We start from the raw sequence: 12,237 nt of genomic DNA, 5'->3' as shown, positions 1-12,237 counted from the left end.
TTTTAGTAGAAAATTGCAGAGTCAAGAATATTGGTAGAGAATAGAAGTAGAATTGCTACTTTTTAAACAACCAACTTTTAAAAATATCCATTCTCGGGGCTGGCGCTGTGGCGCAGCAGGTTAATGCTCTGGCCTGAAGCACTGGCATCCCATATGGGCGCCGGTTCTAGTCCTGGCTGCTGCACTTCTGACCCAGCTCTCTGCTATGGCCTGGGAAATCAGTACAAGATGGCCCAAGTCCTTGGGCCCCTGCACCCATGTGGGAGACCCAGAGGAAGCTCCTGGCTCCTGGCTGCAGATTGGTGCAGCTCCAGCCGTTGTGGCCAACTGGGGAATGAACCAGCGGATGGAAGACCTCTCTCTCTCTCTCTGCCTCTCCTCTCTCTGTGTAACTCTGACTTTCGAATAAATAAATAAATAAATATTTTAAAACATTATCCATTCTCTACAGGGAAAATATGTGTTATTTTCAACATTTCTTTGGGTAGGAGTTTTATTAACCATAAGTTAAATTTTTATTTATTTATTTTCATTTTATTTGACAGATTGAGAGCTATCTTTTACCTGCTGTTTCAGTCTCCAAATGCCTGCAGCAGACTGCACCAGATGAAGCTGGGCCAGGGCAAAGCCAGGGGCCAGGAACTCAATCTGTGTCTTCTGCGTAGGTGGCAGGGGCTCAGGTATCCGAGCTGCCACTTGTTGCCTCCAAGTGTGCACATCAGCAGAAAGCTGCAATCAGAAGCACAGTAGGGACGTGAAATACACACTCCAGTATGGGCACCCTAAGCAGTGTGACAAACACCCGCCCCGTAACCAGAAGATAACCAGAAGATTTGAAGAGCACACACACACCTGCCATGTCTGACATTTCATGGTGGCAAAGCAGAAAGAAAATTAAGAGTTGTATATGGTTCTTGGTATATTAGAATCTGCCCTTTTTCTGAAATTTGAATTAAACAGCCAATACATCTCTCATTTCAACAAATTACAAGAGCTAATTAATCACTTAATTAAATCAGCATATTACATGATGGTTTTTTGAAAATTTAAGCAACACATGTATCTTAAAAGCTGTCCAGGGGCCGGCGCCATGGCTCACTTGGTTAATCCTCTGCCTGCAATGCCGGCATCCCATATGGGTGCCGGGTTCTAGTCCCGATTGCTCCTCTTCTGGTCTGGCTCTCTGCTGTGGCCCGGGAAGGCAGTGGAGGATGGCCCAAGTCATTGGGTCCCTGCACCACATGGGAGACCAGGAGGAAGCACCTGGCTCCTGGCTTCAGATAGGCGTAGCGCCAGTCGTAGTGGCCACTTTGGGGGGTGAACCAATGGAAGGAAGACTTTTCTCTCTCTCTGTCTAACAGTCAAAAATAAAACAAACAAAAAAACAGTCCATATTATAAAAGTAAAATTTGATCAAGATGTGGCTAATTCCTCTCAAAGAAAAATAATTCCTGTTGCAGAATCAGGAAGCTGTATCTTCAGATGCAGCAGAAACTTTTTTATTAAATCACAGGGTCTTGGTGTTTAGTCTAGGGCAGCACAGCTCCCAGGCAGGGCCAATGTACCAAGAAGATTTAAGGAAGCCAAGTTGGCAGTTTGACCTCTGGCCAATCATCCCATCTTACGTCCTTTGCCTGAGCTGCATGGCCCAGTGTTCACTCACTTCTCTTCCCCCCAAAAAGCTGACCTTAAAACCAGGTAATATGTAAATCATCATGACAATTTCAGGAGGAATTTAACTGGCTAACTTCATCCAGTCACATGGCATTTTATTTTTGTTTAACATTTTTTGCCCATTGTAGGTATAAATTGCAGAGATCAGCTTTAGCCCATAGTAACCCTCCAAACCCAACACTTCCTGAATCAAGGTAAGTAAGAAGAATGTCAGGAAAAAAAGAGACATAATTTTTAGGTGCTATGCTTTATCAATATGCTATTTATTCCAAAACAAACTATAAATATTTTTTATATTCACTTTCATGTCCATAAAAATCAGATAACTTAGGCCTCATTGACAGAATTGTCTAATAAATTATGTTAGGAAATTCAGGAACCACAGAAACTTTTGTTAGTTTTCTTTCTGTATCCATCCCAGGTCAATGGATTCAATGCTTTTATTATTATTATCATTTTGTCTTTATCTTCTATAGCTAGGTATCTTTTCTCCAGTCTTAAGTTGTCTTTCAAGAATGTCAATCAGACTCTTGCATCCAAATTGAAGACAGTACTCCAACACAAAGAAAACAAGAGAAATAAACAGGATTCACATATAACACAACCACATTATTCCAACATCTCTTGTGCTTCTTTTAAATACAACTCTTCATTAGCTCAGTGCAAAGACAGCATCTTTTTGTTCTTCTCTGTTTTATATAGATGCTCTATCAAATATCTGAATTCTTATTTTTGTCTGATTAAAAAAGAAAAGCTAGAGACCATCAGGTAGAAAGAGTAACATGTTCATGACAGCAAATGTTAACATCAGATTAAGAGGCATAATTATTCCAGAAGAGGCACAACCCCTACTGTACATCACGGCATACTATCAAGTTACTACTTACTGTACTTACTGCTTGATTGGTGGATATTTAAAATAGAAACTCTCAATATGTATGGAAAGTACTAAGGCAAGAACATTCGGTTTTATTCTGCTTTTCTTGGTTTTCATAATGTACAACTGAGGTGTTCATTTTACTGAGAATCAAAAGAGAAAAAACAGTGGGGGGGATTTTTGAGACACGTAAGGGCAATAATGAGAGAAACATTTGTGCCGCTATCATTTCACTATGCACACATGTACATGTGATTCAAGCACTTTGAGGAGTAGAGGCAACATTGGGTAGTGACTGAGAACACAGGCTCCGGACACACAGGTTACACTGAGATCCATTGCTCCCACTTCACAGCTGCATCACAGTGAGCAAATGATCTAACATCTGTAAGCTTCAAGTTTTTAATCTGTAAAGTGGATACAATAATAGGTACTAATGCAAACAGTAATGTGTCAGTTGGCATTTAGTGTTGATTTATACTTTCAATAATGACGTTCTAGGAAATGAATCCTGAAATATAAAATAACCATTTAAACACATCAAGTAAAAAGGGGAAGATGTGGAGTTCTGAACATCAGTGAAAAGGTCTCTAATACTTGTATCTCAAACCTCACAAACCAGTTCTCCCTCTTCAGTCTGATGATTCTCACACACAGCAAAATGTTAAAAATCGTTAAACTTATATGTGGTCATTGCACTCTTCTTTATATTTTTCTGTATTATTTGAGGTATTTCAAAATAAAAATTAAAAAGGCAAACACAAATGTGTTCTTCCCCTTTACTTGCTTGCTTCCATGTTACTGATATAAGTTACTGCCATCTGGCCTCCTAAGCCACCAGTGCACTGAAACTGTGATTGTCAAGATCACTGGTGAGTGTCAGGTTGTCCAATCCATGGGTACCCCCCCATAATCCATCTACTCCACATTTAAGCCTCCTTTAATACCACTGGCTATTATCCCTTTCTTAAAACCCTCTTACCTCCTACCTTTAGAGTCACTGTACTTTGTTTTCCTCCAACCTCAGCACGGTTCACTCTTCTCTGATAACTGACCACTAATAGCAAGGTCATCTCAGAATTGCCTTTGACAAGTTAAGTAAAAATAAACAAGAGACAGAGACTTCCCAAGGAATAATGAAATTTACCTGCAAACAACAGAGCACTACAATGGGAATGACAGTGCATTAGAATGGAAATACGCATGCTATAGTAATTCAAATTCAAAGAGGTTGAGACAAGGGTAAGAATTTTTAGACAAATGGTAGAGAAACAGAGAAAGAAATAAAAGGGGAGGTCTTCCATCCACTACTTTACTCCTTGAAATGCCAGCAACAGCCAGAGCTGAACCATGCTGAAGCCAGGAGCCTGAAACACAGTCCAGTTAATGATAATGAAGAAAGAACTCTTTCTATTGTACTCCAACACAGTGGCAGGGACCCCAGTACCTGAGTCAGATCTGTTATATTCTCAGAATATTATGAGGAAGCTGGATGGGAAGCAGAGGTGGGACGCAATCTAGGCACTTTGACACAGAATATGGGTGTCTTTCACAGAATGGCAGATGCCCTCAACAGCACTCTGGCCTAAGAATCAGCCCTTAAGGCATTCAGATCAGGCTAAAAAGCCCATGAGAGTTTCTCAGGCATGGAAAGCCAAGACACTGTGGCCAAAAAAAATGACCTAAATGAAAGCTCTCTGTGAGTGAGATCCCAGCGGAAAGCACAGGCCATCAAAGAAGGAGGTACCTTTCTCTGAAGGGAGGAGAGAACTTTCACTTTAATTATGGCCTTGTCTAAATAAGGTCAGAGTTTGTGAACTCAAGAGGCTTCCATAGCCTTGGAAACTCGTGACAAGAGCCTTGGGTGATTACTGACGTCATAAATAAGAGTCAGTTGTTAAATCAACAACAGGAGTCACTGTGTACTTACTCCCCATGTAGGATCTCTGCCCTTAATGTGTTGTATTATGTGAATTAACAGTCAAACTAGTACTCAAGCAGTACTTTATACTCTGTGTGTCTGTGTGGGTGCAATCTGTTGAAATCTTTACTTAGTATATACTAAATTGATCTTCTGTATGTAAAGAAAATTAAAAATGAATCTTAATGAAGAATGGGATGGGAGAGGGAGTAGGAGATGGGATGGTTTGTGGGTGTGAGGGAGGTTTTTTGGGGGAAAATCACTATAAATCAAAAGCTATACTTTTGAAATTCATATCTATTAAATAAAATAGAAAAAATAAGATGGGTATCTCTAGGCGCAGTTTAACCTACTGTGCCTCAAAACATGCCAACATGCCACAGTGCCAAGTTTTTCAAGGCAAAATGAGGATTATGACAGATATTTTAAAACATGTCCCTCGGTCATAATAACTGATGGCTAGAGTGGAGTTAGTCCAAGGCTGAGTTGCTGCAAAGGTATCTTTGATTTGGTCATTTTTGCATATACTGTGGTGACCTTTGTGTAATGCTGTAGTTTTGGCAAAGTCTTTTATGGTAATTATTGTCAGGAAACTATGCATAAGAACACTTTCTTCAAACAGTCCAGCTTTATTTTTGTTAGAGTTGAAACCAGTGACTGAATCTTAATTTCTGACAATTTTCATGTCCTTCATATCTTCCACTCTGTCTATAAACATCCAAAGTCAGTTTAGCCACAAGAATCTAATTACCATACATGAATTAAGATATCCACCCCAAATCCCTATTAAGCCTCTGCCTCTGCCCTAGGCTACAGATTTACATCCAAAAGTATATGTGAAATCTCCACTAGGATCTCAGAGATTTCTAAACTTTGTAAATCTGAAAAAGAACCCATAATACACACTCCCATGGCAACTGGTCTTCCAGTGTTCTCCATCAAATGATTGACACTTTAATCATCCTTGTATCTCAAACTAAGAAAATGTAACGATTGTCCTTGATTGCTCTCCTTCCTTGGATCCTATTTTCTATGCATCAGCAAGTTCTCTTGATTGTGTCACTTAAATTTCTCTGTAATTCATATCAATGACACTTACCAGGAGAGAATTTTCACCATGTCAATTCAGTCTTTTATGAGCTGTTTTTTCAGTTAATGATAATGGAGAAAGAACTCTTTCTATTGTACTCCAAACCCAAGAAATCCAGTAAAAACAACCCAAAAAATGCAAGAGAAAAATATTCGTTTTCAATTAAATTGTAAATTTGAGGTATGCTTGCAATTCTGGGAAATCTAACCCAGAAAAGAGGTAGGACATTAAGAACAGGCACATATAGGCTTAAACTTTGAATAAGAAACACTTGTCAAAAGAAGATAATTCTTTCCTAAATTAGTAACAAGATCTAGAAACATTAGTAGGCAAAAAAAAAAAAAAAAAAAGTAGCAGGGATAATAAACAAGGCCCCAGGGAACAGAATGGATAATCATGCTGAGGTGCCATATATCTGAACTGCAACCCAGGCTGCTTGCGGATGGTTAAAACGAGGTCACAATAAGAGGAGAGAGAGTCACTAGTGAGCAGCAGGTCTCAGTAACAGAGCTCAATCATAAAGGCATTTGATGTATTACACAGCCTGCAGGACACTGAGAACTGTGTCCCCAAGTGTCCAGTGGCAAAATGAGTACAGGATTCATTAGAGTGTTTTTAAGATAAGAATCTAAATTTAACATACAGTGTTCCACACCACATTACCTCCACCTCTACCCAGTTGTCCAACTACAGTCTTCAAATAATTATAGGCATTAAAGATCAGAAAAAAAAATTTACTATCTATAGACACTTTAAGAAAAGGAGGAGATGTCTTAGTCCATTCGTGCTGCTGTAACAAAACGCCTTAGACTGAGTCACTTATAAACAACAGAAATTTATTTTCCACAGTTCTGGAGGCTTGGAAGTCTAAGATCAAGTTACCAAAAGGTTCAGTGTCTGATGGCTCAGTGCTCAACAGCTGGCGTCTTCTTGCTGTGTCCTCACGTGACAGAAGGAGCAGACAAGCTTCCATGTGCCTGGTTCTTCAGGCACTACTGCCCTGCATGATGGTGCCACCATCACTACCTAGTCACCTATTAAAGCCCTCACTCTTAATACCACTGCGTCGGGAACTAAGTTTCAGTGTATGAACTTGGATGGGGGCAAATGTGGATGCCACAGTAGGAAAAGAGGCCGGTGAGGAAAATATCTAAGAATGATTGCCAATAGATTAGGGGTTCAGGCAAATAATTCTCAATGGTCTCAGATCAATTTCAGAGACTACTACTTGTCCATAAAAGCAGAGCTCAGCAAAGAGACCAACAGCTCACAAAAGAGGCAATAGAACAGCAGAAGCTGAAAAGAGAGCTGTTTGATTTCAAGAACAAGATGAACAAAAATGCATAAAGAAAATGTGTATTAAAAACAAGCAAAAATATTTGCAGCAATATGCCTAGACTTAACACTGCACTGTATAGTAGAATGTTGCTGAGAGTAAATCAAATGTGTTCTCCATAAAAAATTAAACAGTAAAGTAGTACTACTTAAATCATGCTCAAGTACATGTTGACAGCCTAGATAAAATTATAAAGAGAAACAGATATAAATACATAGGAATGAATATGGTGAAGATGATAGAACAGAAATCACACAAAGAGATACAAAGAGATCTATCATATGGATATGAAGTTAATACTCAGGAAATAGAATTTCTCATTAACGGAACTGAAAAAACATGCACAGATGCATTTATTTTTTTGTCTCAAAATACAGAAAAAATGTATTGTGAGTATGTGGAGAACACTGTATTCCCAGATTTTCCCTAGGAAAAATTATTTTAAAATGATAAGCACCAAGATACAACATAGTAATGAATGTAAGTGAAGAAAAAGATTTTGCTAAAGACAGAACTGTATAGCCACTCAAACAATAAAAAGAAAATGTATATACAGAGAAAAAGCAGCTGCTGCATATGTCTCTCTAGCTACTCCCCATGCCAAGAGTTATGGAAAACATTTCAACAAGATTACAAGAAAATGCATGTCACCTAATCATTTAATCCTTCAGGTATAACAACAACAGACAAGTGTTGCCAAATGTACAGAACATAACATATCTATGATCCACAAAAGTATAAACGACTACTTAAAGTTTTATTTAAATAAATATTAAATCAAAATACAAGGATAAATAATGCATGAGAACAAGATTGACATCGTTTTTGTTTTTCATTGTGAATGCTGAATCCAGGAAGACAAATAGTAGCTCAAAAGCTCTGAGGAGCAGCCACTCTGAAAGTAGACACTTGTGCTCAAGCTATAATGTTGTGAGGGCAAAATCTCAGCAACTTAGGAAAAATAAGAACTGAAAAAAATCACCTTATAATGTATTTCAGCAAAAGTCAAAGAAAGATGTGTACATTGGGGAATGGTTAAAAGTCTGCTGGGATGAACCAGAGCACCCGAGTTTGAGTCCTCATTCCAGCTTCCTGCTAATGCCCACTCTGGGAGGCAGCAGGTGCAGGATCAAGTACTTGAGTTCCTACCAACTACACAGGAGACTCAAACTGAATTCTTGCCCTCTGGCTTAGCCCAGCTGCAGTTGTCCAAGCATCTGGGGAGTGAGCCAGTGGATACAGATCATTCTCTCTCTCCTCTTCTCTCTGTCTCTCCCAAACAAATGCATAAATAAATATTAAAAGAAGCAGTTACTCATGTAACAACTTGGTAAATGTTTGCTTCCTTCTTCATGCCACACTGAACCCCCAGAAATAAGGTGTTATACTTCTTTGAGTTACTGACTTCTAGTCTTTCATTGTGTGTGTGTGTGTGTGTGTGTCACCTCTATTGTTAAATGGAAGATGGGTTCTTTGCTAACAACCTCAGTGGGCTATTCAGAAGAGGAGGTGGCTCTATTTGAGAGAAGGTGAGGACACTGTGCAGTGTCTGAGGAAGGACAAGGCTTCATCCCGCCCCCTTACCTGGGAGAAGAGGAGATGGAGATAGCAATTTGAGTCTGCCCGCTCAGAGCAGCTTTGGGGTGGCAGGAACTTAGATAGGGGACAGATCCATGAACCTGTGTGGGCTACAGATTATGAACCTTGGTCTGTGCACTCCAAGGACAACACCATGGCTGAAGTTGAGAACGAGGCCTCCCTGCAGCCTCGGCTGTGCCAGCTCTTGCTGTTGGACGAGGACATTTCTAACACAGGCCATTGTGGCTAGTGCAAACAGAAGACCATACTCCTGCCCCTTAGCCTTTATTTTCCAACTGAGCAAACCCTGAAACTTCTTTTTCTATCATGAAGGAGTGATGCCTCAAGTTCTTCATGCCACACTGAACCCCCAGAAATAAGGTGTTATACTTCTTTGAGTTTCTGACTTCTAGTCTTTCATTGTATGCGTGTGTGTGTGTGTGTGTGTGTGTCACTTCTATTGTTAAATGGAAGACGGGTTCTGACATTGGAACTTGAGCCAAACATGATATGTAAGTGTTAAACTGAGATTTAATTTCATTTAGACAAACAGAAAATGTGACATATCTTGTACTGTCAGTGTCATGGGAAGATTGCAAATACTTTCTATTTGTTAGACATAATGCTCAGTAAATCAACTGATTTAATCCTCAGGACTTATGAGGTGAGCATCAGTATCCCCAAATTATAAATGAGCAAAATGAGGCTTGAGTTACTTAAAAATTTATAGACAGATTCTGGCAGTTAGAAATCTATCGGTAATTTTTGGAAAACTGGTAGTGCTAGTGAGGTGAATAAAATTCATGGTGAAGGGTCACAAAGTGGGTTTTAGATGTTAGACCCTGCTGTTGCCACAAATATTTAGTAAATGGGAAACATTTAAAATGTTAGTTTCCATTCTCCCTACCACTTCTCCCTTTTTTTCCTTAATGGATAAACCAAGAGAAGAGTAAGAAAAATTCACATTTTTTGTGAATCAAAACTCAACATACATTTTCGCCAGAACATATACTGCAAAGGGGATTTGGGCAAAGTGTCTTGGGTGTGAGTTTCCAGTCATGGGAGGCAATCTCCCAGGGACCGCAGGTAATTCTCTCGTGCTTCAGAAAGAGTGCGCTCAGTGGCAATAACCTGGCGTATGCCCCGGCCTTGGCAGCTACCGAACTCCCAAGTGTTCATCTGTCTCCGCCTCAGTTGCCTCATTGTGTCTGCACACAATCACGTGAGAATCAAGTGAGATAGAACATGTAAAGCACCCTGCAGAATGTCTGCAACAGTGCAAAAGGGTTCAATAGCTCAGTAAGTGGTTTTGATGTTTATTTTAGTTTCCTTTACTCTTCTCTCACCTCAAAATGGCGCTTCCCACAGGAAAAGGATTGAGGGATTCTTTTAAAGCATGACTAGTGCTACAAACAAAGATTTCTTGATTAATCAATATGAGAGTTTTCTTATGGACCACTCATGTATTAAGTAACTCACATTTTTATTCCCATAAGATAATTCTGTGTACTTCTGTTCAACTACTGTTTCTTAGGCACTGACTGGCCCTATCTAGCTTGTAGACTTGAAATAGCTAAAATTCAGGCTCTGCTCTCACAGAGAGACTTCCTGAGTATAAAGAACTCAGTTTGATCATAAATTCCCTAAGCTCATCCAGGGTGTTATCTTTGTAACTCCTATGGCACTTAAAGTAAGCTCACATTTAATGCAAGCTTGCTGCATGCAACAGAATTTCTCCCCAAGTCCCACTTACCTTAAGTCCAAATGTCTCCTATAGTACCACAAGATGCTTCACAGTTCTACATGGTCTATGCAAACATGTTTGGAATAGTTCCAGAGATCTTTGTTTTTCTTATTTATGCTTACACCATTTTTGTAAACTTAAATGTAACAATGGTGTCTCCAATAATCCTAACTCCATCCATTTCTTTTAGATTCCACAGAGTCCATCTTTGGTTGAAATGATATTAAAAAAAGAAAAAAACAAAAAGTAAGTTTAAAAACAGTAGGGGGTAGAAGACAAGGAAGATAATTATGATAAAGAAGTACCAACAACAAGTGTTTGGAAGAATTACCAGTGAAGATATAATTATTATGCATTAACAGCTGACAGCTAGCATTAGTCCAAGGAAGCTGTCTGTATTCTCAAAGCTCTTCAGACAATGTGGTATTCATTTATAAATTCCTGACAGCTCTTTAGATAAAGAGAGTATAATAATTTTGCAGCAATCCATTATCTGACGTAATGTGCTTTAACTTTAATTACAAAATGTTTGAAATGATTCCCCCAAGTCCTAAACTTGCTTCCATTCAAATACATGACCTATCTTTAAAGGCTCACTAAAATTACCAAAAATCAGCCCTTTCCTCCTTTGGTTCTTCTCTGTTTAGGCTATTAAACAGTGTTTCTAGATTGTTCAACTGAATCTACATAATTGTTTTTGAACAATACATTCAGTGTTCAGGCAGAAACATCTACCAATACCCTGCCCAAGCCAAGGCCACAGCACCAAGAAATTCTGATTAGGAAAAGCTGAAGATACATTAGATCTTCATCAGTGTTTCTCCAAGAATCCATACTGGTTTGGGAGGTTTTTCAGGATGACTCGAGTCAGTCTGCTCAAGGACAGGTTGCCAGTGGGATCATGTCGCCAGCTGCCCATAACAAGCCTCCCCGTCCCTGTCTGCCCACAGCCTCTTCAACCCCCCAAACAAGCAAGCAAGCAAACAAAATGCCCTCATGGATCCCAGGATGCTTGGAGTTGTTTTGGGTTTTTTTCCTCCAGCTTCTTTCTTATAAATCCTATTCTCTGATTACAGTATACCCCGGATCTCCATTACAGTGAATGAGCTATTTTGCTTGGAGCTAACTAAAATAACAGAGTTGTTAACAGTCCCAGCACAAGTCAGTAGTTCCAACATAAGGATAAGTTCAGTAGGGTTCTCTCAAAAGCTATTAAAATCGTAATTCAGAAACATGTCATGACAAAAAGAGTGGGCTGCTGAATACTGTGGAGCAAGTTAATAAGAGTTCATCCTTTCACTTCCTGGTTCTACTTGAACTTTTGGTTAAAAGATAACTCTACCAGAAAGGAAAATGAAAAAACTAGGAGCAAGGCAGTAGACTGAGACCACCATAAGTGGGCATCCACCAGGGAGATCTTACATCCATGTCCAGACTCTCCAGCCTACGGTTCGGCCCACTTGGCTTTATCCAACTCTGCAAGACACAGGACAGGAGCCACAGGGTGCCAGCATGGAGGGGTGGCATGGAGTTGCTTCCAGTGAGTCCTTGCAGCTGTTCATACTGCAGACCACAGAGCCACCCAGCAGCTGTTCTCCTGGGTCCCTCACCTCACCTTTGTGAAAGCAAAATTGCACTGGACACTTAGCACAATACAAAAGGAGACTATTCAAGGACATCGCAATGGGGAAGAAAGAATAAACGCAACCCCTCGGAAACAAAAAGTGGGAGGATTTATAAACACCGGAGTGAGCTAATGGAAAAGTACTGGAGGACTTCCATGGGGGAGCTTGGCAGCCTGATTAGACCTTCTCGTGTTTGCTAATTGGCTCTTAGCAGAGTTAGACTCCCACCCCCCTACAGAGGCTGGAAGACAGGGGGCCTATCTTTCTTGATGATTATATTTCCAAGGGATGGCTCCCAGGCACTTACCAGAGACATTCTTGAGATGTAGCAGATTTACATCTCAGAGGGACAGAAACAAAGAAGTTCTATCATAAACACTCTAGGAAAAGGG

General features: G+C 39.8%; 1 long non-coding RNA gene across 1 annotated transcript in view; it reads right to left on the bottom strand.

Moving 5' to 3' along the window:
- LOC138850137 (uncharacterized) overlaps positions 1-12,237 on the bottom strand; it is a 354,420-nt gene that overhangs the window by 214,605 nt on the left and 127,578 nt on the right. Inside the window, exon 2 of the long non-coding RNA XR_011389711.1 lies at positions 565-729. This is a non-coding gene — a long non-coding RNA (uncharacterized lncRNA). The remainder of the gene's footprint in view (positions 1-564; positions 730-12,237) is intronic.

This window comes from Oryctolagus cuniculus, chromosome 6, assembly GCF_964237555.1.
Source record: "Oryctolagus cuniculus chromosome 6, mOryCun1.1, whole genome shotgun sequence".
NCBI classification, from domain to species: Eukaryota; Metazoa; Chordata; class Mammalia; order Lagomorpha; family Leporidae; genus Oryctolagus; species Oryctolagus cuniculus.
This window is presented reverse-complemented; position numbering and strand designations above follow the sequence as displayed.